This window comes from Chelonia mydas, chromosome 4, assembly GCF_015237465.2.
Source record: "Chelonia mydas isolate rCheMyd1 chromosome 4, rCheMyd1.pri.v2, whole genome shotgun sequence".
Classification (NCBI taxonomy): domain Eukaryota; kingdom Metazoa; phylum Chordata; order Testudines; family Cheloniidae; genus Chelonia; species Chelonia mydas.
In genome coordinates, this window is record NC_057852.1 from 60,090,069 (window position 1) to 60,116,664 (window position 26,596).

Here is a 26,596-nt window from a genome sequence, read left to right on the forward strand (position 1 = left end):
GGGCAGTGGATTACCTAATCTGGCCCTGAATGAGGAATTTGGAGGAAAGATCAGGAGATCAGATGAGGCTAGGTTAAATTACAATTGACAAGACATCTGGGAGGAGATATCCAAATAACAGTCTAAAATGTGATTTGGATGGAAGGAGAAAGGTGAGAAGTGAAAGGGCATAACTGTGAGTCATTGACATAAAAGTGTTAGAAGTTGTATGAGAAGTTGCATACTACCTAGACAGAGAATAGGAGGGTAACCAAGACCATAGCTTGTGGCACAACCATGGAGAGTGGCAGAGCCTCTGGAGGGCACGTTGAAGGCTCAATTAATTAGAAAGCTAAGAGGAGAACCAGGTGAAAGCCAACAGGTCACTTGACTTTTAAGAAGGGACGTTTTGCTGCTTTTGGGTGAAGCTGGAGTATAGAACTTGAGATTTAGCCAGGAAGAGGTCATTAGAGACTTGATGAGACCAAAGTGGTAGCATGAGAAAAGAACCAAAAGGGCTTGGTATTGAGGACAAGGGAGAGGAAAGAAATTAGAGTGAGGCTGAGGGAGGTTAGGGGAATGGATAGGGCCAACAGGGCAGCGTGGGGTGTGGCAGCAAGTGAGAAACTTCAGAGTCAGGGGAAAGAAGGTGGTAGAAGGAGAGTGTGCTGGGAAGGGGAGAGAGGAGGAAGATCACAGTGGATTTTGTCGATTCTCTTCTCTGGAAACATCTGTAAGAGTGTGGGCAAGAGGAAAAAAAAATTCTACAGTGAACATGGGCCACAGCTGTGCTTCTAGTGCTTTTTACTGATCTAAAAGCAGGACCAGGCTAAATGCAATGCAGATGCCTGTGAGATTTTTAAAAATGATTATATGTAAGTGAAGCAAATGGCTTTTTCCTGAAATGACTTATTGATTTTTTTTCGCCCCTTCTGCTCTAAGCCTTTTTCTGGTTAGTTGTAAACAGCACAACACTCACTGTTTCTTCCTAGTCAGCTCCTCTTACTCCCCTACTTTCCTCTTCTTAAGAATGAAACACAATATCTTAAACAAACAGAACCTAAAAAGGTTAATCATTGGCTCGCATTGTCCCCTGATACTGCAGTCCCGCCTTTTTGGCTTGTGCTGACAAGCTGTTTATGTTTTTGCAAGGCCACCCTTTAACTCAGCCGCCTGATGACCATAATGGGACCAATTGTCTGAATGCTGCAGGGAACTGAATCTCCTGGTCACAGAGACTGTATTTCAGCCTCTGATGCTCCTGAATGGACATTATGGAACACTAGTAAGTAGGCTTCTAACTATGCCATTATAGTTTTTATCAAGGGCTATGGATAATCCTCATTCAGCAGAAATGATAAGAAACTGCGATTCAGATGTGCAGTTGTTAAAATAAATTATATCCTTCTGTATGAAGTGAAAGAACAGCTGCTTTGTATTCAATGTCACGGCTACAAAGAACAGTCTATTTCATTTCAAATGAGAATGAGATCTTCCTGGATAAAACAGGGAGATAGCAGGATGAAATTAACGGGACACAAGCTATTTAAACTTGCTTTTTTTTTTTTTTTTTTTTTGGTCCGTGTTTAAACTATATGGGGCTTAAGTTATCAGCATCTAGTTCTCTATCAGACAAGTTTACAATATTGTGGTGGTTTTTGTAACCATAAATACAGGACTTCAGAAAAGGGTGAAAGAGTTAGATATGAGATACCCTAAAATTAATGCTCTATAAAAGTGCTGAAAGGCGTTATCATATTCTAAGATATATTCCTCCTAACTAAAAAAAGGATCTCGGCTCAGCAATTGTAGTATTCTTTGCTGACTGCTGTTAGAAATGCGTGCAGTTCCATTAAGCAGGAGACCTCAGAGTGGGGATGGGTCCCCAAATGTATCCTTTCTGGTTTTCAATATGTAAAAAAATAATCGTGGGCATTTAGCTAGTTCTTTACACCTTTAAAGGGTTCTGAAAAGATTAACTAGTTACTCCTAACAAACCCCTTGTGAGGTAAATATTGTCATCCCTTTAGAGATGAGTACAGACCAACCCCCTCTGAACTCTGGACAAGCCTGCATCTGGATTTAAGTTTGTGGCTTGAACCCATCTGTAAATATGGAAAACTGAGACACAATGGGTATACGTCTACACAACATTTTGGGGCGAGCAGAAGCAAGTCTCCCAGGCTGGGTGGACAGACTTGGGCTAGCAGGGCTTGTGCTAGAGCTCTAAAATAGCCAAATAGATAAAGCTTTGAAGTTGTGGCTTGGGCTGGAGGAGTTCTGAACCAAGCTACAGCCTGAGCCATAACTCAAAGCGTTCCCTCTACAGTTTGTTTTTTGGAGCACTAGGTGAAGTGCACTAGCCTGAGTCTGTCGAACCAGGCTGAGACGTTTACTCCCACTCACTCCAAAATGCTTTGTAGACACAGGGGTGCTGGAACGGATGTGTATAGTGGGGGGTGCTGAGAGCAATTGAACCAAACTGTAAACCCTGTATATATGGGAACCACTTCAAGCCAGAGGGTGCAGCAGCATCCCCTGCATCCCTAGTTCCAGCACCTTTGGGTAAGTGACTTTCCAAGGCCACACAGCAAGTCATTGCAAAAGCAAGTGTTATAACTTTGACTGGCTCTCCATCTGGTACTCAGTTCACTAGACTACAGTGTCTCTTTTTTTTTTTTTTTGCAAAATCCCATCAGATAGCAGAATTTGAAGTGATGATGAGTGAACCTCTGAGGTTGGGTTTGGTTAGGAGAAACACCCACATATTTGGCTACTTATCTAAATGACACAAACCATTCAGATCTGCAGTGGGCTGGAAACCTCAGGAGAGCAGATTCCTGCTATATTTTTAGTGCTTCCTTTTTCTGGTCTGGCTGGAAATATCCCATATGGCACACTGACAGCACTTAATAAATAATAATACTTCCAGGATAGCCTTTCCTGCTGCCTCTTAGCTTCCTCTTTCAGTCCCCACCTCGAAACTGGAAGTGCAGAGATCTGCAGAACAAAGATCAATTCAGGTTTTGGGTAAAAGGTATACGGACAAGAAAGACTCTTATTGTAAATTAATATGTTCACCATATTTAAATCTAACCTTTTTTTTAAGCCAGAGGTCAGAAGTACTTTTACTTTGTTTGATTTAAATTATCATGAAGTTTGAGTCACAAACCAACCAGTATAAGGATGTTCTCAAGGAAGGCCGGGGGCCCAGTTCTCAGGCCTGAGATGGCCTTCAGTAAAGCTTTCCTAATGAGCCAGTTGAAAAGTCACCTAATGTGAGAGATTCCCTAGGGATTGTAGCATCAGCATATAGCCATCTTTGCCATACTACTAGGATTCTGTACCATGACAGCTTGACCATACCTGAGAATCAGGCCTGACACCTTTAGCTCAGGTTCTTCATACTCTTCCATGTGGCATTTAAGATCACTCAATGTAAGGAGCTTTGGTTGTGCAAGGTCATCTAAGCTTCAATATCTATGTAAAATAGTGGCTAAATTACTATTCATTTAATTTAAATATAAACCCTTGTTTAAAATAAAAATTGTCAAATTGTGGGCCACCATCTCATTTAGTATGTTTTAGCTGGATGTGATCTGATGGTCAAGAAACTAGGATTTATTGTTGGAATTCTAAAGCAAATATTAACTCAGGTATATGGAATGAGGCATTACAGTAGGCGAACCAGTGCTAACTACAGAAATAAGGTGTTTCTATGCCAGGCCAGCTATTGTACGTCATAGGTTTTGTTGTGATTCCATCTAAGCAGGGCTGAGATATTGCAACTTGAATAGCAGGCTTGATACAAATATGAAAATGGATTTTTTTTGTTGTGTATAAGTCAAAGCACCTGACGGGATCCCATTGTCTATATCCGGAATAAGCAATAAGCTCCTTGAATTGTGTCTGACTATTGAAAGGAATGCTAGGTGTATCTGGAGTGCAGCACAACATGGCTTGCTGAATAGGAGCTAAAATTGTACTTGTTTAATTTACTTCAGTCTAAAGAGGCAGCAGATTAAAATTAATTTCTTTCTCTCTCCCTCAGAGGGAGATAATTTTTCAGATATATTCAAAGACATTGATAAATCGGAGCATTGCACCAACATCCACCATAAAAAGAGCTGACCAGAGTGTACCATATAAAGAAAAGGAGTACTTGTGGCACCTTAGAGACTAACCAATTTGTTTGAGCATGACGGCTTTAGATGACGGACACTCTGTGAAAACAAAGCATTAACAAATATTCATGAACTGAGCCTTAAAATACCCTATAAAGCCTATAACTGTTATCAATCCATCCTACAAAAGGGGAAAATGGGGTGCAGAGAAGTTTTACATACATAGTAGAAGTCTGCAGAAGAGCTGAGAGTAGAATCAAACTCTCCTGCCTCCAAGGGCTGTGTCTTTGCCACAGACCTTTCTTCTTCTGGTTCTGTATTTGCCGTTAAGTACATTTGCAAGGTAGCAGCTTTTTCTGTATTGTGCAATAACTCAACAATTAATGGAGAGTATTAATTTGGTGTTAACGGTAACCCTGACTTTTTAACTGCTGCCTTCTAAATATCCTTACCAACACCTGAATACATAGTCTGTAAAGCTGAGTCTGATCTAATACCTTCCCCCTGGCCAGCTCTTGACAAAATGAATGTTGGATTAGCTCCCAAGCTTAGAAGCCATTTGCAGTACTCTTGAAAAATGATATCCTTGTGACGAGTAGGAGGCAATTTTTAATTTGATTCAGTGGATCTGGAACTGGTGGCATGCTGAGCTCTCTCAATGTGCAGTGAAAGCATGGATTTGAGGGTGCTCATCACCTTGCAGTAGCAGCCCCTTAATACATGCAGTGCAACTGTTTGATGGTTCATATTTTTAAACAAGACACTTTTATCCTTTTTCAGTTAAATTTAAAATCCGAGCTGGGTTGGGAGTGAAATACCTGACCTGCCCAGGTATCAAAGGGTCTAATTAAAATGACAAAGGATAAGTGGAAAATTAACTTAATGAGCAACCCAGAAAACTTTGAGTGCCCAAAAGAAATTGTGCACCAAAAATGTGACAGTCTAGGACAGGGGCAGGCAAACTTTTTGGCCTGAGGGCCACATTGGGTTTCCAAAATTGTATGGAGGGCCGGCTAGGGGAGGCTGTGTCTCCCCAAACAGCCAGGCGTGGCCCATCCCCCACCTCCTATCTGACCCCCCTGCTTCTCACTCCCTGATGGCCCGCCCGGAACTCCTACCCTATCCACCACCCCCTGCTCCCTGTCTCCTGACCACCCCTGGACCCCCCCCACCCCTGACTGCCCCCTGCTGCCCCATCCAACCCCCCCCCCCCTTGACCGCCCCCGGAACCTCTGCCCCTGACTGCCCCCTCCCCAGACCCCTGCCCCATCCAACCCCCCTGTTCCTCACTCTCTGACCGCCCTGACCCCTATCCACACCCCAGCCCCCTGACTACCCCCCCTTGGCCCCTTACCGCACTGCCTGGAGCACCAGTGGCTGGCGGCGCTATAGCCGCACTGCCCAGAGCACCAGGTCATTCCACGGCTCTGCAACTGCGCTGCCCGGCCACCCAGAGCGTTGTGCCAGGGGTGCAGTGAGCTGAGGCTGCAGGGGAGGGGGAACAGCAGGGGAGGGGCCAAGGGTGAGCCTCCCGGGCCAGGAGCTCAGGGGCCGGCAGAAGGGTTCTGCAGGCTGGATGTGGCCTGCAGGCTGTAGTTTGCCCACCTCTGGTCTAGGATTTCCCCAAATTTCATCCGGGACACACCAGCACTCACCTCTCTGCTTTTTTTATGCAAAGCAGGAAAGTAACTAGAGAAACATGACACGAAGAAATTTTTTTAATGAAGGATCTGGGATAGAGGAGACAAAGCTTGCACTCATGGGAATTTCTTCCAATTGTTTGCCTGGGGTGGAAGGAGGAGGCTAGTCCTAAAATAATAGTTTGTGTTCACATTGTATTTTACAACTGCACTGTACAAGCATTAACTAATTAAGCTTCATATCTCTCTGTAAGTATTGATATCCCCATTTTGTAGATGGGGAACCTGAGAGAGACTGGTGAAGTGACCACATAGCAAGTCAGTGACAGAGTTCCTGATTCTCACCCATCTGCTCATTTCTGCAGGCCATACTGTTTCTCTCACTAGTATTTTTGTCAATGAGCTGAATCCTGCTTTCACACTGGGATTTATAGGTGTGGAAGGGATGCAGGTTCAGTCCCAATACATAACTAGCCATTGCTGAGCAAAGGAAATGTGCAGCTATATTGCACAGGACGTTAGGAATAGAATATGCTTAGGCTCTTTTATAATCCAACCACACTATCAAAAGGCACATTAGCAAGTAAGGAGTTAAATATTGGTAGTGTAGTGACTGGAAAGACAACCATTGTCCACCCAGCCCTAGTTCATTGTGCTGTACATTAGAACCAACGAAAGGCAAATTGACTTGGAACTAACATGAGCTTTCACTCAAGTCTCCGTAAAGTTTTGAAAGCCTTTGTCTAAAATGTTTGTTGACCTGAATCTGCTTTTTTTCAGTCGTTAGGGTTGCCTAAAATTATTTTTCTTTTCTGGATCTATTTTCCTGGTTCCTAAATGGAAACAACAGAGCAGACATAGGAACGTAGGAATTATTAAACTATACTGGGAATGGATGCTGCTGCCGATCTGACGGGATGTATTTTTGCCATTATAAAAAACCCAAAAGCGTCCTAAGGATATGATTTTTTTCTCTTTTTTTTTTAAAGCACTGTATGTAGTGCTCAGCTAGCACTGATACAGCAAGAGCAAGTCACCCTCCTTTAATTTACAGCCAATTATGCTGGCCACAAAAACAGAAGAGAGTCTCAAACTGGTATTCGCTCTGGGCCCGATCTGAAATTGCTTGCTGGGCAAAAGTTTTTAAACAAAACTTTTTTTGGCGAGGGGGCTGAAAAAAAGCAGATTCTGGTCAACAAAAACATTTTGCAAATTTGTGTCAAATTTGCTGAATTGTTTAGTGGTGGGGAAAAATCAGAAAAATTTAAAATTCAGAATGATGTAATGGAGCAATTTGTTTCAATTTTATTTTTAAAAAGGTAAACCATGACGTTTTGTCCAACCCAACACTTTTTTTTTTTTTTAAACACTTTATCTCATCAAAAAATTGTAAAATCTTTTGTTTTGGGTTGACCCGAAACAATTTTTTTCTTTTCTTTTTCAGTTCAACCATGAAACTGAAAAACTGGTTACTCACACAGCTAAGAGAGAGATGCAGCAGGCTGTAGGGGGAAGGAGAGCAAAAGCAGCGTTGTCATCTTTGCACTGCCTGAAGTCTCGGCTCACATGGCCTCTGGCATAAGTTAGAACAGTATGGGGCTGCTCACACTTACAGCAGCCTCCCCAAGGCTGCCAGAACCTCCACAATACTGATTGCTGTGGCTTCTCTCCCTCCTATCTTTAATATGTCCTTCCTATCTGACTGTACTCTGGCATGCCCCCTATGCCAGGGATTCCAAGGGGGAACAGCAGCAGCAGCATAAGGCCACTTCTGTTGGCTATACACTGCTGCTGAGCTGGAGGAATTTTCCCCATGTTGCTCTGTGGCACCACAGCAGTTTACAGGGGCTATGGTAAAAAGAAAAGGAGTACTTGTGGCACCTTAGAGACTAACCAATTAATTTAACCTTAGTCTCTAAGGTGCCACAAGTACTCCTTTTCTTTTTGCAAATACAGACTAACACGGCTGTTATCTGAAACCTGTCAGGGGCTATGGTGGAACCAGAATCAGTCCTCTAGTGCTCTCAGTTGCTTTTGAAATCAGCATGTTGCAGGACTGGGCTCCATTAATGCAAGTTATTGATAGTTCATACAGTGTTAAACACAATACAAGGAGCCATCTTCTTTTATGTTTAAGCCAACAGAAATGGTGCAAAGTTAAAGTGCTTTTCTTTACTGTAACTTACAGACAGCCCACTCAGGTTATCCTCTCTGAATTTCTGTAGGAAGCAACTCTCCCAATACTAGTCCCAGAAAGTAAAGTCCAGTCCTAGCATGGGTGATTTTAAACTAAGCAGGAAATTTTATGGATGCCTCTGCTCCTTCATCCAGAAAGGAGCTTTAAAATATTACCATCTCCTTCCTCTTTGCCTGGGAGCTGGGTCAGAGGTCAGGGGAAAGCAGCAATTTAATCTTCTGGAAAAAAATGTCTTTAATTGAGCAGCCAGCTCTCTGAATTCTGTCCTGGTTCCTAATGTCTGAAAGAATTATCAAACCTGTTTTCAGGTTTTCCCCCTTGTTACCGTTATTTCCCTGTGTGGGTATTTGAGAAACACAGGCTGTATAATGCCCATTAAGTTGTAAGACTCATGCTACCATTTGTTCCATGAAATCAAATAGCTATGGGGCTCCCTTCTGTGCTGAATGACAGGTTTCAGAGTAGCAGCCATGTTCGTCTGTATTCGCAAAAAGAAAAGGAGGACTTGTGGCACCTTAGAGACTAACCAATTTATTTGAGCATAAGCTTTCGTGAGCTACAGCTCACTTCATCGGATGAAGTGAGTTGTAGCTCACGAAAGCTTATGCTCAAATAAATTGGTTAGTCTCTAAGGTGCCACAGGTACTCCTTTCCTTCTGTGCTGAGGCTCCCAGAACCTGAAAACACACAGATCAAACCTGATTGCCCAGGTTCTCTAGGTGTTAGTCAAATGTTAAAGAATGTCTCAGTAATCTCATGGGCTGAAATTCTCCAGACCTTATTCAGAAAAAAAAAAATCCTGTTAAAATCAACAGGACTACTGGCTGCTTACAGACTGAGACAGGACTGCAATGTGTAACTCCAAGATAATATAATATCTTCTGCAATGTACTGTTCCAATTCTTTCACTTTTGTTTTGGAAACTCAACCCTAGGGCTGATCTACACTACAAAGTTAGATTGGCTTAACTACCTGGCTCAGGGCTGTGAAACATTGCACATCCTGTGCAATGTAATTAAGCTGACCTAAGCCATTGTGTAGACATCACTAGGTCAATGGAAGTCCTTACTACAGTGATGGAAGAACCCCTGATTGTCAATTACTGAACATTATTCAACAAATAATGTGTGAACAAATTTCAGCCTCTGAATTGAATGTGAATATTTGTTTAACTTTCTGTGACTACTCTTTGACATAAAAAATTGAAAGTCTGTGGAAAAATAAAAAGCATCAGGGACACTGAGGTGAATTCACAGGTTTTACTTTAATAAAGTAAAGTTAGCAAATAAAGTCTTAAAGTATTCGGCCTATTCTAGTGAGCACCATTGTGCCATGCAAAGAATTGTTTTTCTTTGCTAACTATGAGAAGGCCAATTTAAAGGATAAAATGTAATGTACGTAAAATGCCATTATTTTGGCAGGAAGAAAATGGTTTCTCTCAGATTCATCTTACTCATCTGGTCTTTTATTTGTGCTTCAGGTTTCCCTGTATGTAACTTTCCACAACTAATTCTCTCCTACCAGTGCATTAGTAAACATTTCCCATCTAATTCCTCCAGAAAACAGAAAGAAAAGGATGTTGGAGAGGAAAGAGCCAAGGCTGCTCTAGTAAGGAAATGCTTACTTGATAGCAGAAGAAAGTGAGGTAGGATGGGAGCTTTCAAGGAAGACCTAGACACTTTGGTGGAGGAGAGAGGGAGTGGGAAACCAGGCAGCAAGCCTATAGCATAGCATAGGGTTGCCAACCCTCCCGATTTCACTGGGAGTCTCCCGGAATCACACCCTGTCTCCTGGAGGATACTGAAGCCAAACTGAGAGATTTTAGGCGCTGAAAGTCCAGCGGCGCAGCGAGGCTAAGGCAGGCTCCCTGCTTGCCCTGGCCCTGTGCCACTTCCAGAAGTGGCTGGCATGTCCCTGAGGTCCCAGAGGATGCAGGGGGCGCCCCAGCCCAGTGAAAGTAAGTGAGGGTGGGGGAGAGTGAGCGATGGAGGGAGGGGAGATAGAGTGAGTGGGGTGGGGCCTTGGAAAAGGGGCAGGGAAGGGGGCGGGGCAAGTGTGTTTGGGTTTGTGTGCTTAGACAGTTGGCAACCTTACATAGCAGTGTACAGAGGAGAGGTACAGGTGGGGAGTAGATATGATCCAAGATCAGTCTGGAGGCGAGAGGTTCACCAATGGTTGACTTAGGCCTGGGTGGGGTGGAGAGAAACTATGGCCATGTCTACATAGCCATAGTAGACATAGGCTACAAAATTATGTCAAGGTAACTTAAGTCTGCATACTGCCACACTTGTGTGCACCCTAGGCTCCTTGTGTCGGTGGTACACGTCCTCCTCAAGAATGTTTGTATCAATTGTATTGTCAGTGTTGGGCACAGTGGGATGGCTCCTGGAAGCCAGTAACAGTCCATGTGAGCAGTGCAGTGTCTACATTGACACTGCATCAACCTGAAAACATTGACCATGTCTCTACACCACTCGGGGCAGTGGTGTTACTAAATTGGAATATAGAGGCACTTATGTTGGTGGGAACCAAATTTAAGTGAAGATGCTTCCACAGTTAGGTGGATGCACGGCAGCTTATGTTGACCTAACCATGCAGGGCCTATGCAATGTTGCATGCTGGGTAGTCAATGTGTGTGATAATAAGAGTTCTGGGAAGAAGGGAAGGAAATGAGAGAAGCACTATTTTTCCCCATAAGAATGGTGGCCTCCAAGCAGTAAAGTAAGAGCTATTCACAGACACTTGGGATTCAAAAAGTTTTTCTAAACCAATATTTTCTGGTTTTGAATATTAATGCAGCAATCTTTCATCATAGTTCTCTATCTAGACAGCCTTTAATGTAAACACACTGGAGTCTTCCTTTAAGAGAACACACATAATAGGTATTTCTTAATCTTGAAAAAAGCCTAAACTAGCTTTATTTTCCCAATCTTCCTTGCAAGGAAAAAAAAAATCTCAGCTGACACTACAGCCTCAGACTGAAAGGGTTGATTGCATTCACTTTAATATCTCAATGAAAGTTTGAGAAACAAGGTCGGTAAAGTAATATCTTTTATATCTCTTATTGGATAATATTACCTCTCCCACCATGTGTCTCTTGTATCCTAGGCCCAATGCAGCTACAATAACACTGTAAATGTCAATGAAAGTTTGTGAGACCATAAAAAGGGAAATCACTGAAAGTAACCATCACTGAACTTGCCCTGTATCATGACAACCAGGAAGACGGCCAGCCTTGCCCAGCAAGTCATGCTGAAAGGAGTACTTCATCTTCTACATATAAAATGAAACCCTTTCTGGCCTACAGATCACTACAGCAGGATCAGGGCTTTTGACTGCACCAAAAAAATCCATGCTGAGAACTTAAATTAGTCACTTTATTCCATTCATTCTCTAGTCAGCGATGGGATGACTCAGAGCTGCCAACTATCTCCATTTACTTTTATTTATGTAAAAGACTAACCACTTTTCAACTGTACCCCTCCCAAAAAAGCCTTTTTAAGCTCCGTTTATGGCAGCGGCATTAAAAGTGTGTTCTCATTTATAGCTTAACTTGTAGGGAGAACAGAGCTAAAAGAGGAAAAGCTAAAATCCAGTCAGAGCCCCTTCTACATTTTGTACACATGGTTGGTACACGTGTTGTCAGCATATTGGGATATGGTAAGGTTTTAGTTTGTTGTTTTTTTAATTGCAATACATTTAAAGGAGACTTTGTTTTGTGGGGGCTGGTGTTTTGTGTTTTGTTTTTTTTTAAATGAAATGCATTTAAAGGTGGATTTTTTATTTTTAAGGGGAAAAAGGCTTGTGCTCTTTTTGATTACTTGTTTTCCCTGATGTGGTGTGTGTGTGTTGGTTGTTTGTTTTTTAAAAAAAGACACTAGAAATCCATCAAATCCAAAAACAAACCAAACACAACAACAACAAAAATCAGGCAATGCCTCATCTATATTAGAAAAGTCCATGATGACTAGTGTAATTATAACATCACAAAAGATGGAAAGTTGAACAAAGGGGAGGGGAAGGAATTTTTAGGCAGACTGTGTAAAGTGTTTTTTTTTTTTTTTTTTACTTGCAATGTCTAATTGATGATTTGGAAGAAGGATGCTTCTCTTAAAGGTTTTAACACTTGCCCTTTAATTAGGGTCTGAATACTCCTAATACACATTCTTTAATAACTTTTTCAGGTCTTCCAGAAAAACTAGACCAGACCGTAAACTCCTAATATTTCTAAGTTAAAAAATTAGCAAGGGGAAAACCCCACCTAAATTAAAAGCAACTATTCCACTTTCAAGCCTTCTTTATCCATCACAGAATAGCAGAAATCCATTAAAAATCTTTTGCAGATTGTATGTAGGCCCTGAAGTATCAGAAAAATGTTGATAAGTACTCAAACTCTTGGACATTTATAGTAACTGAACCTTGAGGGATTGAAGATATGGGGTAAATTTTTGAAAAATGCATAAGTGACTCAGGCTTCTATTGACTTTGAACAGGATTTAGGTGCTTTTCAAAATTTTACTTGTTTGTTGCCTTTCGGTAAGCGAGAGATACCCAGCCTAATAATTGCTAGCTGCTGGGCTAAATCCTGGGGTTCCTCCATAGACTTCAGGGAGAGTTTGCCTGACCAAGAAAGACCTCCAGGTTGACCCCCAAACATTTAAAGGCTGTAAGTAGATCGCTAGTCACTTCCCCATTTGTAAATAATGAGCTGTTTTTCCGAATTGCCAATCAGTCGCAGTCAGCAGTCTAGAATTTTTTTCTCTGGAAGTGCTGCTTGTGTTTGTTGATGGGGCTGGGAGATTAGTTTACTGCTGCAGAAGTGAAAATGGACCAATGCCTTATAAATTCATTCATGATGGCATTGGTCTGCTTTTGGAGGATGCCTATAGGAACATTTAGTCCTCTGCACTCATGAGACCATTTTGGAGCAGGGCACGAAGCTGGCTGTTGCTTTTCAGTCTTTGTACCTTGGATTAGTTGAGGGGGCCAGTGCTTGGAGAATGCAAGCAAGGCAGGCAGTGTATTCCATCCAGCTTTAGCAGCAATTTTCAGCTTATGAAAAACAGATGACTTAATGCTCTGGAAGTGAAAGCGACTGACATAAGAACAGCTTTGACAGAAAATCCTGGGTTAAGAAGATTCAAGCTCAAGCTAGATTGTTTTTCCTTTGTTTATTTTGATTACGTCACTGGCATGGCCCCAAAGAGAATCAGACATACCATTTGGAAATACGAGGGGCTGAAGTTTTAATTTTCAGATCTCTTCCGACTGCAGAGCTACAGGAGTAAATGAAGTGAGAAGGGAGAGGGAAACTAAAAGCCCTTCCTGTGGTTTCCTGCTCAGCTGACAGCCATTTAAAAAAAGGGAGAGATAGCAACAGCCCTCTCCCATTGTCTTTCTAAATACTGTAAATTCTTTCACAATTGTTTGCTACTATCTTTGTGTTAATTTGCACTCGGGTATTTTCTGGAAGTGGTGACAATCCACTCTTGGTTGCTGTGATTTCTGTCAGGGATTCTGCTGTGTGAGTGAGAAAGAGGGAATCAGCTTGTGTTGTTTCTCCTCATTTTGGGCATTGTAGACAGTTAAGTATTGGCAGTTTGACACCCCTTTTGTTGATGGGCATGTCAATATGATTTTCGAAGGTTAGGTGCTATTATCCTTCCTGGCGGAACCTTTGCTGCACTTGTGCAGAAACTGTTTGGGACTTGGCAAAAAGACAACAGCGAATGTTTTGATCAACTCTGTGTGTCGAGTGCTGGAAGAGTGAGCTTTTCAAAGGGAGATTGTGTGATGCTGCATAAACAGGACAGGACATGACAAGGCAAACAAATGTTTTCTGCTACTTAATGTTAAAAGAAAAAAAAACTGAAGCAAAGCCCAGGAGCTTGCATGTGAAACAAATGCAAAACCATTTATTCAACAAAAGAACATGATATTGTCCTGTCAAGTCTGCAGAGTCAAGGTACGCTTAAGAATTTTTAAAATAGTTCTCCCCTCTTTCACCCCCCCCCATTGTTGTTTAACCCTTGGAAGCTTGGAACTAAATTCGATAGCCTTACCGAATTGTTCTTCATACAGACTCAGGCTAGTTTCTGATTGCAAGGTATTAACTGCTGCTTGTCTGCTGATACTGATGGATAAGGGTTAATTTTTATTATTTCTCTTGCTCATACAGTGCACAAGGAGCTTCAGACAATTTGTGGTTAAATATAAGAGAGACCAAGGTCATATGAAATTGATAAGGCCCAGAATTTTAGATACCATACCCTTGAATCTGATGCTTCCCAATACAAAACAAACAAATAACCCAATCCCCTGCTTCCAAACCTTTTAACCTTGTAATATGCTCCAATATCAGCCTGTGAAACAAGGAAAGCCATAGCTTTGAGGTCAGACTTTCAACAGGCGCCGTAGGCAAAAGCCATGTACAAAACCATACTGAACTTTCTGTGGGCAAATCAGAAGACTGAAGTGAAGATATAACATAGTAGCTAAATAAATAAGGGATCTGTAGGGCTGGGGGATGCCCTATAGTAGTACAGGGGGAGATGTAGTGGGCACTGTTGGAGCCTTTCCAGATCCTGCTCCTAAAGAAAGGGGAGGGGAGTGGGTTCCTTTCTTCTCCCACTGAAGATTCTGGAATGTGGAATTTGAGGGCAGTGGGATGCCTTTTGGGTAATCCCTTGAAGAGCTGAGAAGGCAGTGTTGCCATCTCTCATAATTTTATCATGGGTTTCATAATCGTTGGCATTTTTCTTAAAGTCCCAGTTCCTGGAGTCAAGTGATTTGTATGGGAATCTCCAACTTTATTTATTTATTTTTTAAATGAAAGCTTCTAACCCTCCTGGTTGTGGGGAAGAGCTTGAAAACATTAACCCTGAAGTCTTAAAAAATCAGAGGCAAATGAAAAGAACCCAAAATGTATTATGATTTTTTTTTTTAAAACCGCCATTATTTTTAAGCCAGTCTTGTGGGATTTTTTGGTGGGGAGACTAATTCATGTTGTTGTTTTTTTGTTTTTGTTTTTTAAATTCCTGGGGTTGGGAACACTGAGAAGAGAGCATCCAGCTACTGCTGAATACATTTGGGAGATGGTGGAGTAGACATCCATCTGAATTCATGCACGAAGCTAGAGGACAGCTAAAGATAAAAAGAATGGCAGATCCTGTTTTCCGGGAGCATATGGATGATTGGCAAAAAAAAAAAAAAAAAAAAGGTTTGATTCAGGCCTAGTCCAAACCCCCTGAAGTGTTCATTGAACCCCAGCAAACCTTTTCATAAACTTCAGCAAGCTTGGGGTTTATGACAAAACCCCCTGCATTCTTCTGTCTGGTTCTGGCCTATGTTATGGGTGGTCCTCACAGCTGTTTCTAAATGGAATTTTTAAACCGTGATATTTGATGCTGTATCCATGTGTCCTGCACTCATTTACCGATGAGTATTGGTGGTGGATAAATAGTTTTGTTCTAAATATCAACTTTTTTTAAATGGAAATTCTTTTCCATGAACCAATCATATTGCATTAATTCAGTGAAATTCAGATAGCTTATAGTTAACTGACATTAAACAGGTTTCAGAGTAGTAGCCATGTTAGTCTGTATTCGCAAAAAGAAAAGGAGGACTTGTGGCACCTTAGAGACTAACCAATTTATTTGAGCATAAGCTTTCGTGAGCTAAATTGGTTAGTCTCTAAGGTGCCACAAGTACTCCTTTTCTTTTTGACATTAAACAGTTTTCAGTTAGGGCCTGACTTTCAGGTGTACTATCCATTTGTGCATGTTGCCTAGCTGTGAATGCTGTGTGAATTTTGCTGCGCACAGCTGCGTGTGCATAACTTTGAAAATCAAATTCTTAAATGCCAAAAAATTACTAATTTTTCTGCTCTAAACAGCACTTACTGTAATTTTTGTGCATTTATTTTTAACTTGTTCAGTTAATACACTATATGGTTATGTGTTTGCAGGCTGGTTGCATGGTTTTATAGAAAACAGTGATGGGGAACAGTAACTTGAGCAGACTGGAGTGAAGGCTTCACTTTTTTTAGTACTAAAATTTTTGAAGGCACCAACAAAGACACAAACAAACCATAATGCTCTTCTCCCCTTTCTAAGGCTTAATCTTGTTTGATTCACCAGCCATTTAACCCCTGCTTGCCTACCAAGCAGATCTGGTAGGAAAAATGGGTTGTAGGTTTTGGTCTTACCTGGGTGAACCTAGCCAAGCTGTCTGGGGATATTCCAGATATAGGGGTAGGAGGAATACTCCTAATCTAGTGATCTTATTTTTAGCTTGAAGAAGATGGGATTGTTCTAGATCAGTGCTTAAAATTATCGCAGAGACATACTGGGTATGTCCTTGCCTGATGATGAAATGTTGCTAATTCATAACAAATTTATGACTCAGCAGTTTATGTAAATATATTTCTGTTATTACTGATTCCTTCGTGGGAAATAATGAGTAAAATGAACCACCTAAGTTCAGGGTGTCCTAACTCTGAGAACAGCGTCATGTGTTCCCATATGAAAGCTGAAATTTGTCCAGCTGCATGGGACTTCAAACATACACTGTTTTGTGTAAACATGCTGTATTATGGCTCAACACATGGACTATTTGCACAAAAACAAATGCTTGGTATGGTAAATTAGGATTTGTCCTTGAGCCTAATTTAAAAGGACTGTACTTAATCATTTACCAAGTATATCAGTTCTTCAAAATAAAATATGCCTGACCTTGGGAAATTAATGTAGCTGATTAGCACTATTTGCTTATGTATGTACAGCAGCAAAATTATACAGATTTCTCAGAGCAGTAAAAAGGGACATAGAGTAATTAGGGCCCAGAACTTAATTTACCTTTAAAATGATTATTTTGTGGTTGGGATTAATTCTTCTGGTTTAAATATTTGTTTTAGGGAACATGCAGCACTCAATAATAAATGCAAATAGCCACTAATATTGGTGGATCTACATATGGACTCTAAATTCTAGTTTTTTATGCTTTGCTGGCCCTTTAGCAGAAATTAGATGTACTATTTCCAGATAAAGTCCTAATAATACCAAGCTCTTGTAAAGCACTTTTCGTTACTAGATCTCAAAGTGATGTGCATATTCCTATTGCGTTATTAATGATACTTATGCATAGACAAGGAAGAAAGAAACATGAAGACATGATGGTTTGTTCTATAGAATCACTGGAATAAGATCAATGTTTGCTAAAGGGAAGAAAAATAAAAAAGGAATGAAAGTTCATTTTCAGGATTCTAAGAAAAATGATGTATAATGAAGGGAAAATAGGTCAGCTAAATACAAATTTCTAACATATAAAAGTTGATGGTATCCTATTTAAAGCCTTCCATGTGCTTTAATTTTTATTATGTAATACTTAATATGTTGAATTAACAATGTTTACTTATGCTTCTTTAGTTAGAATTGAGGCAACCTGTTTATTTTAGGTTTCAGAGTAGCAGCCATGTTAGTCTGTATTCGCAAAAAGAAAAGGAGTACTTGTGGCACCTTAGGGACTAACAAATGTATTTTAGCATAAGCTTTTGTGAGCTACAGCATCCAATGAAGTGGGCTGTAGCTCACGAAAGCTTATGCTCAAATAAATTTGTTGAGTACTTGTGGCACCTTAGAGACTAACAAATTTATTTGAGCATAAGCTTTCGTGAGCTACAGCCCACTTCATTGGATGCTGTAGCTCACAAAAGCTTATGCTAAAATACATTTGTTAGTCCCTAAGGTGCCACAAGTACTCCTTTTCTTTTTGTTTATTTTAGACAAGCCATACATGGAGTGGAGAGGCATTTAATCAGTGAACTGGTGTATATAGCTATGAAACTGTGATGCTGAGGTTCTAGTTATATATACTTAGGGGTGGTCAATACCTGGAAATCCTGTTCTGCGGGAAATTCTAAAATTTCAAATGGTTTCATACTGAACTGGAACAAAAAATAAAAATTTCCCGCAGAATTTCATTCTGCAATTTCCTTTAGGAAAAATTAGAAACATTTTGTTTCAGACTTATTGAATTATTTTCATAGATTCCAGGGCCAGAAGGGATCATTGTGATCATCTAGTCTGACTCCTGTATAAAACGGGCCCTAGAACTTCCCCAGAATAATTCGTTTTGAATTAGAGCCTCTTAGAAACACATACAGTCTTGATTTAGAAATTGCAAGTGATGGAGACTCAACCATAACATTTGGTAAATTGTTCCAATGATTAATTACCCTCACCGTTAAAAATTTGTGCCTTATTTCCAAGTCTGAATTTGTCTAGCTTCAACTTCCAGCCATTGGGTGGTGGTATATCTTTCTCTGCTAGACTGAAGAGCCCATTAGCAAATATTTGATGCTTGTGTAGGTACTGATAGACTGTGATCACAGTCTCTCTCTTATCTCTCTCTTTAAGCTAGATAGATTGAGCTCCTTGAGTTTATAGCTATAAGGCAGATTTTTCTAATCCTTTAATTATTCTTATGGCTCCACTCTTACCCACTCCAGTGTATCAACATCCTTCTTGAATTGTGGGCAGCAAAACTGGCAACAGTATTCCAGAAGTGGTTGCACCAGTGCCAGAAACAGAGGTAAAATAACCTGTCAACGCCGAATTAAGATTCCCCTGTTTATGCATCCCAGGATCACATTAGCCTTTTTGACCATGGTGTTGCACTGGGAGCATCCACCTCAACCCCCAAATCTTTTTCAGAGTCACTGTTTCCCTGGATAGCGTTCCCCATCCTGTAAGTATGGCCCAAGTCCTTTGTTCCTAGATGTATATACCTTTAGCTGTATTAAAATACATTATGTTTGCTTGCACTCAGGTTACCAAGTGATCCAGATCACTCTGTATTGGTGACCTGTCGTCTTCATTATTTACCACTCCCCCACTTTTTATGTCATCTGGAAACTTTATCAGAGACAATTTTATGTTTTCTTTCAGATCATTGATAAAAATGTTAAATAATGTAGGTCCAAGAACTGATCCCTGTGGGACCAACAAAAAACACACCTACTCAATGATGATTCTTGATTTACAATTACATTTTGAGAACTATCCATTACACACTTAATATGAGCCATGTTAATTTTGTATCATTCCAGTCTTTTAATTAATATGTCATGCAGTACCAAGTCAAATGCCTTACAGGAGTCTAAATGTGTTACATCAACACTATTACCTTTTTCAATCCAATTTGTAATATTATCCAAAAAAAAAAAAAGTTTGAAATTGTTCCATTGCAAAGTTATTGACCTTTTGTTATATTATAAATTCTAAAGCAATAGACTATAAAAGTCAAAGTATTTTAATCATATTCTGTCATGACCTGGCAAATCATGTCATATCGTATTATATTATGACATGACATAATACAATTGTCTAAATGTTTCTATTTTTAAAATTGGTGTTTAATTACTTTGCAATTATAATCTATAAAATAGAATGCCGGTCACCAGTTTTATAGTTTTAGCTGGCAATGAGTAATCACTATTGAAATTAGGGACTTCTATTATAATTAGTTCGGTAATTGGTACTTAGTTTCTTCATTGGTAACTGTCATTAGTGGTCGTTCGTAATTGATGATTGACTTGGTAGCTGGTCATTTCTTATGGGAATTATTATATTATAAAAATAAGGTAAATATAAAAATAAATAACATTACCTGCCACATCGTAGTAGAATATATCATGTCTGAGAGACAGGGATCCAGCCAGCTAGGGGAGCTGGGCAGCTTGCCTGTTCACCAGTAGGTCACCCAGGAAGCTGGGGCAACAACTCCTGAATGGATGCCAAATAAAAAGGAAGAGTTGTAGTTCTAAAAACCTAGACTAGATGATGTGATGAATACAAAGGTGGATGGATGAGCAGTGATCAGCTGTATCTATTTTAGTGCTAGTTAGCAATAGTAAAGTTAAATGAAGTGCAGCTAATTTAAGAGGGCGACTAATCTCAGACGTGAAAAATGTTAACAGTATGTATTCTGGCACTTACTGCTCTACATAGTGATCTAGTTCATACAGACATAAAAATAAACACAGGTTCGAAAATGCCAGCTAGACTACTAAATTAGTTTACAAACAAACTGCTATGTACTGTTTAACATCAGCTAGCAAGAACTGCTAGATAACTAACTTTCATAATATGTTCTGGTCACTAGAAGAAAACAAATGATTTATAAATGAAATGGGGGAAAAAAATTTAAAAAAAAAATTTAATAGCTGCTATCTGTTAGAAATATTTAATTTAGAAATATTACTAAACAAATCAGTTTGAATAAATTGGGCCCTAAAAGACAATAATGTCTGGTAGATTAAAGACAGTATGAAGGAGAGGTGCATAAGATATTAGAGGTCATTCATTCAAATTGGAAATATAAAAATACAGTTTCTCTTAAAAGAACGAGCAGAGTGGAATGCTTGTCACAGTCTTCTCTTACCTTTTTGCCTATATGCAAAAGGGCTTTTTCATTCTTAATGTTTTCACTTTCTTGGCATAATGTCAGATGAGTTATTGTACATGACAGTGGATAAATTATACATATTTTCTTAAATTCATAGTTCTTTAAATTTACATATTTTGCAATGAGGATCCACCGTAAACAATGGAATGGATGGAATTATTTTCAGCTCAGCTCATTTTTAAATACATAGTATAGAAGTTCAGCAAACTGTCTGATTTCTTGGTATAGATTTATTTGGCCGAGTGTTGTTAGTCTGCCTAAACATGCATATGATTGCTTTATTTCTGGGTGGCTTTCTCTCTTTTTTGAGGGGGTCTATATCTAGCTATTTGTTTTATATCAAAAGATGTGCTTCTTGATTTGTTTCTTTCCATCCTGGAAGTTTGGAATCAGAATCCATTCTTTTTAATTAGTTCTGAGGGCTACAGTCGTTGCTGGCTAGTGTGCTTTGCGGACAGTGTTTTCCTTCAGTGATTGAACATGTCAGTTGACCCAAAAGAGGTGACATGTGCAGGATGATTTAACAGAACGTAGTGTGAGTCTTTAATCTTTGCAAATGTTTATACAGTGCTTGTTCCATTGTCTGTCAAGGATTAGTGGAACTAATTTTTTAATCAAAAGCTTGAAATTATACTGTACCACTGCATAGTAGTTGATTTAACCAGAAAAGAATGGTGGCTTTGGGCTGAGTTACTCTGACCTACTTATCTGTGAGTAGTATGGAAATATTCATATGCAAGTATGCTCCCAGACTTTGTCTGCATACTCAAAAAACAAACGAACAAAGTTAGTTGTGAATGTTTAGGATTATTATGCAATACAATTGACATAAAGAAAGATGGTGGTGTATTATAAACATTCCACTCTTAAAATATTTTGGCAAAAACCGAAGTCCTGATTTTAAAAGTACAGTTGTCTGTCTCCCTAATGTACTCATCCTTGCTGTACCTAATCCCCTGCACTGTTTGACCCCTTGAATAATTTGGGCCACAGTATTTATTGTTAGAGAATTTAACATGCTTTGTGGAATACCAAACTCCCCAAAGTGCAGATATACATGGCAGGTGCCTCTAGTGCCAAAGCTTGGTATTTTGAGAACTGTTTAATCTACAGGTGCTCTGACAGAAAACAGCATGATGACATTCACATTCTAGTAAGTGTGGTTACTTAATACTACCTTTTAGTAATGACAAATCAGGAATGGAGAACTACACTTTTCCCTTTAGCAGTTTCACAGCTAGGATAAAGTTGCCTCAGAGAAGCGTACATTTGTGCAGGACTGGGCACGGTGATGTTTGATAGAAATGGAAGTATTACTTGTGAAATGTCTGCAGCTCTCTCTCCTGATCCCCACATGCAGTGATGGAAGTGATGGTGAAAATCTTTATTGGATTAGCTCACACTAGACATAAATTCCCAAAGCTTTTTAATTTTTTTTTTTTTTTAGCCACAAACCTCATTTGCTCTTTAGAATCCAAGTAACTGCACCTATATAGTAGAGCCTCAGTAATTTGTATTCTTCTACTTTGCAAAACTCATCCATCATGCAGCAAAACTCATCCATCATGCACATATGGAAATCAGTAATCTTTCTCCACTTTGCAATAGATTTTATAGCAAAGAGCTGACGTGAAGTTTTGTACTGTTCATTATTTTTATCAATTCTAGTAGATTTGCTATTGTGCTATGAACTATCAGAAATTAGAGCCAAACTGATTGTGAAATGAAATGTTCAATGTACATTTTGTCATGCACTATCATTGGTTTTTTGAGTCTTTTTTAAAAAAAAATTCCTCACTCATTCACAAAATTTAATCTTTTGCAATGGGTCCCACAGTCATTAGCAAGGATAAATTGATTTTCTGCATAATACAGAACCTCAAAGTGAGTTGATATGTAATAGAAGATTGTTTATTTCTAAGGAATCATATTCATACCATAGGCCATATACAGTCAGGGATTTTTTCCCCCTTATTTTTCCTCACTCCAATCAATACTCATAAGTAATGTCTGCTTGGAAGTCAGATGCACTTGAAAATGTGTAATTCTTATGTGAGATCTGTCCCATGTCAGTATCTGACCATGTCTATGCTTTTGCTTATGAATGGCCCAGAGACAGAGAGGATCTAACTTTAGTTGTCTGTGAGTTCAGTGCCACACAGGATCTTGGGTTCGCAGACAAGCAACCAGCATACTAATACGGCCATAGTGAGGCAGGCCGGCCATTAATTGTATAAATTAGCTTTGGGAATGTATGCATTTCTGCAGGTGAAGCTGGTACTTCATAAGTTATGGGAAACACTTGTTCTGATCTGTTGTTCTGGTTAATGAAGTGTCAGCCTTTCCCCATAATAAACAGGAAAGAAAAGGGAATAAAATAAAACACCCCTGCTTGCCTAGAAAGGCCTGTTGAGCTGGACAAAATTAAATTCTTATGTGTTTCCCGCTTTGGATGTGCTGAAGATGGATAATGTTAAATCAAATACACCTCTACCCTGATATAACGCAGTCCTCGGGAGACAAAAAAAATCTCACTGCGTTATAGGTGAGACGGCGTTATATCAAACTTGCTTTGGCGCCCCCGTTCCTTGTTCCCTGAACACCCCCTCCAGAGACCCCCATCAGTAATCACCCCCAGGACCCCAACCCCCCTGCTCCCTGTCCCCTGATTGCTCCGACTGGGGGAGGGGGGTGTTTGGGGAAAGGGCCCACACTCACCTGTGGCGGGAAGCGGAGCTCCGTGGCTGGGAGCTGGCGGAGTGGAGCAGGCTGGGGCCAGGTTGCTCTGCTTCTGCCGCTGCTGGTAAGTGTGTGTGTGGGGGGAGGCGGGGGGATCCCTTCCTTCAAGCCCCCTCCCCCCCAGTGACAGGGCTGGGGTGAGGGAAGCGGAGTGGGCTGCTCCCGGCCCACCGCTAATCCGCTGGGCCACTCTGGGACTGCGGGGCCCCCAAAAGTGGGGCCCAGACCCTGGGGGGGGGGAGGGAGCCCCTGACCGCCCCCAAGACCCTCTACCCCTTATCCAACCCCTCAGCCCTGGCCCGGCCCGGCACCCTTAACACGCTGCTCAGAGCAGCATGTTGGAGCTTTACCACGTTGTAGGCGAACCTGCATTATATCGGGTCGCGTTATATCGGGGTAGAGGTGTAGAATGAACTTGGTGAATGTGGTGGGTGAGGATATAGTCTCTGATCCTGACAGCTGCTAAGTATTCAAAACTCAGTGATTTTTTTAAGTGAGAGTTGTGGCTGCTTTTATCCATTGGAAGCAGGTCCTGGGTGTCCAGTTCTCTTAAAAGCCATTAGTAATTTTCATTCCCAAGGTTGCTCTGACAGAGTTTATTCCTCAATATAACACCCCAGGTTACACACATACATGTGCGTGCATATGCTCACAGGATGCGTTAGTGCGTTTACAGTGAAAGTTGATAGAGCATAGAGGGCCTGGCCAAACCTTTCTGTGCCACTTGACTCCACAATGACCCTTTATGGGCACACATAGAAGAAAGGTATATGGGGTATTTTTGTGCACTTTTGAAGGAGACTCTGTGCTGAATTGGCAGGCATGGAGGATGCCGCTGGCGCTGGACTGTGGAGGAGGGAACTGGGTGATTTGGTGGCAAAAGCTCACATAAAGATATGGAGGGACAGCAGCCACTATTTCATCTTTGGGCTGGACTAGCTGCTGCAGAGGGGTTATGCTGAAATCCAGCCTGCCCACTAGATGGCAGGTGGATTCTGCCCCGCATCCTTGCTGTATTTCTGGCACAGTGTGTTTACTCAGGCTGCACACAAGGAGGGGTGATTCGCTTCCCCGGTTTCTGTTTGTTTTTTATATTTTTGACTTCCATTTATTGTATCTTGCTGTGAGTCACATTTCTTCCAGTGTATTGTGGCTTGTTTTCTCTACACTTTTCCAGTGGGGTGACGAGGTCTTCTGCCACTTAGGATAATCTGTTGTTAAAGCGAGGCTATGTCTACGCTTAAAACGCTGCAGCAGTGCTTCATTGTAGACACTGTTGTGACAGAAGGGGTTTTCCAATTGTCGTAGGTAACTCCACCTCCCCAAGAGTTGGTAGCTAGGTCAATGGAAGAATTCCCACCCCAAGAGATGTCGCCACGCTGCTATAACTTTTTAGTGTAGACCAGCCACCAGTCAGTTTCCTTTATTTTTCTAGTACTTTGAACCAGCCACCTGTTGTTCAAGTCTAACTTTTGATTCAGTGTTTTAGACTGGAGAGGCCATCTCTGATCCATTAACATTTAATGTAGCTTAATTGACACTTTGCTTTCAAAGGTTTAAGGCCTTGATTTTTAAAGGTATTTAGTCTTTATGGTGTTCATCATTGCAACACCTAAAGAGCCTAAAGAGCCTGGTTTATACTTTAAAAATTAGATCGACCAAGCTATGTCGCTCAGTGCTATGAAAAAGTGCATGCCCTGATGGCTATAGTTGGATCAACCTCACTTCCAGTGTAGACGTAGGTAGATCGAAAGAAGAATTCTTCTGTTGGCCTACTCACCACCTTTTGGATAGGTGGATTAATGCCATTGATGGAAAAACCCCTTCCGTCGATGAAGGAAACATCTACATTAGGGCAATACAGTGGCAACACTGTAGTGGCTGTAATGTAGATATACGCTAAGTCTCATTTCCAAAAGTTATGTAGGTATTTAGGACCCTAAATCCCGATGGAATTTAGGCTCATAAGTGCCTAAATCACTTTTGAAAATGAGATTTAGGCTCCTAGATCAGTAAATGTTGCAGTGCTGAGCGTCACAATGCCTAAATACCTTTTTAAAATCTGGGCCAAAGAGTCTATTTTTATTGTTATGGAATATGCAAGGCTGCTTTATCTATTTTTCTTCTCTCCCATCTACATTGCAATTACCACTATTTTAGACTACCTACTAATAGCATACAGCAGTCCCCGAACATGGCTTAAAAATGGGTTCTGTTTTAGATACTTCCAGGCTAAGGAATGTTTAGTTTCTCAGAATATTCCCTTTGGGGAAATTCAAAAGTAGGTCTGATGGACATGCTCTTACAGATGTTTTTCTGTGCTATGACTGCCATTGGAACTGTTGAATCAATGCTAGCATGATTAGGGATATTTTTTTTCTTTGCTAAAAGCCCCTACTATAAACAAGACTCCATTGTGTAGCTGGGCCCATGAAATGCTTTGGATTTGGCAGAGCTGTAGCATAATTGAACATATGGTTCCATCCTGTCTACGCTGCCAGAGAACTGTGTGTCTGGTAGACTGGGTTCTCAAATACTGTAGTTCTAATTCTCATGTGTAGGGTTTTTTGTGTGTTTTTTTTTGTTTTGTTTTTTCATTTGAATCTCCTCTCTGTGACTAATGTGACAAAATAACATGATACCTAATGAAGAGATTACAAGTAGTAAATAAATGACTTTATATAGAGTGGTTCATGAAGTACATTAACACTAAGTAATTGCAGATGAACTCTTAGCATTAATGAACATATTTGCCTTTTTTTGTTGTTGTTTTGGTATGTTGATGTCAAATTCCTGTTTGTTTTGAACATCCTTTTCTGTGTGCATTTGAATGCATGGAAGAAGCTTTCTGAAGTATCTTCAGACAGAATTTAAAATCTGCACACCTGCAAATCCTGCTGTACCACTCTAAGAGCATGACTTCTGCTTGGACAGCATAGAACCTCCCTATCATGCAATATGACATCAGGAGGAGGTGTAGGGTTGTCAGTTTTGGTTGGACTTGTTCCTGGAGGTTTCATCACCTGGCATAATCTTTAATTAGAGATTGACCTTTAATTTCCTGGAGACTCCAGAACAATCCTGGAGGCTTGGCAACCATAGGGAGGTTAAATGTATGTGTTCCAGTTTCAAATCAGCAACGTCACTCAGAAATAATGCTATAATCCCTTTTTAGACTATAAACAATTTGGGGCCTTGAATATCTTTATCTCTTCTACAGTGCTAAGCAAGTATATTGACTGTGTGAAACGAACTTTATAACAATCCAACAAAATAGCAGATTCAACCAGTCACAAGATCACTTCAATAATTGGAAAGTATTTTAGAGGTAAAATTATCTGGTTTGGACTTAATGGGATGCTTTTATACTTTTTAAAAAAGTAAATTAGATTATGACATATGTTAGATCAGTTCTTTGATAGCTGGAAGGTAATTATGGTTGCAAGAGGCAA

The 26,596-nt window shown here is 40.4% G+C and overlaps 1 protein-coding gene across 27 annotated transcripts in view; it reads left to right on the forward strand.

Moving 5' to 3' along the window:
- Positions 1-26,596, forward strand: part of TRIM2 (tripartite motif containing 2) — a 118,835-nt gene that overhangs the window by 24,022 nt on the left and 68,217 nt on the right. For 2 of the 27 annotated variants that reach the window (XM_037897413.2, XM_037897416.2), the window contains exons 1-2: positions 12,726-13,905; positions 18,448-18,530. The exons of 11 other annotated variants lie outside the window; for them this stretch is intronic. The gene's annotated coding sequence lies outside the window, so the exon portion shown is untranslated. Of the gene's footprint in view, positions 1-1,131; positions 1,265-12,682; positions 13,906-18,447; positions 18,531-26,596 lie in introns of those variants that run through there. 14 more of the 27 variants (XR_006290662.1, XM_037897420.2, XM_043545837.1 and 11 more) reach the window with 12 other exon arrangements.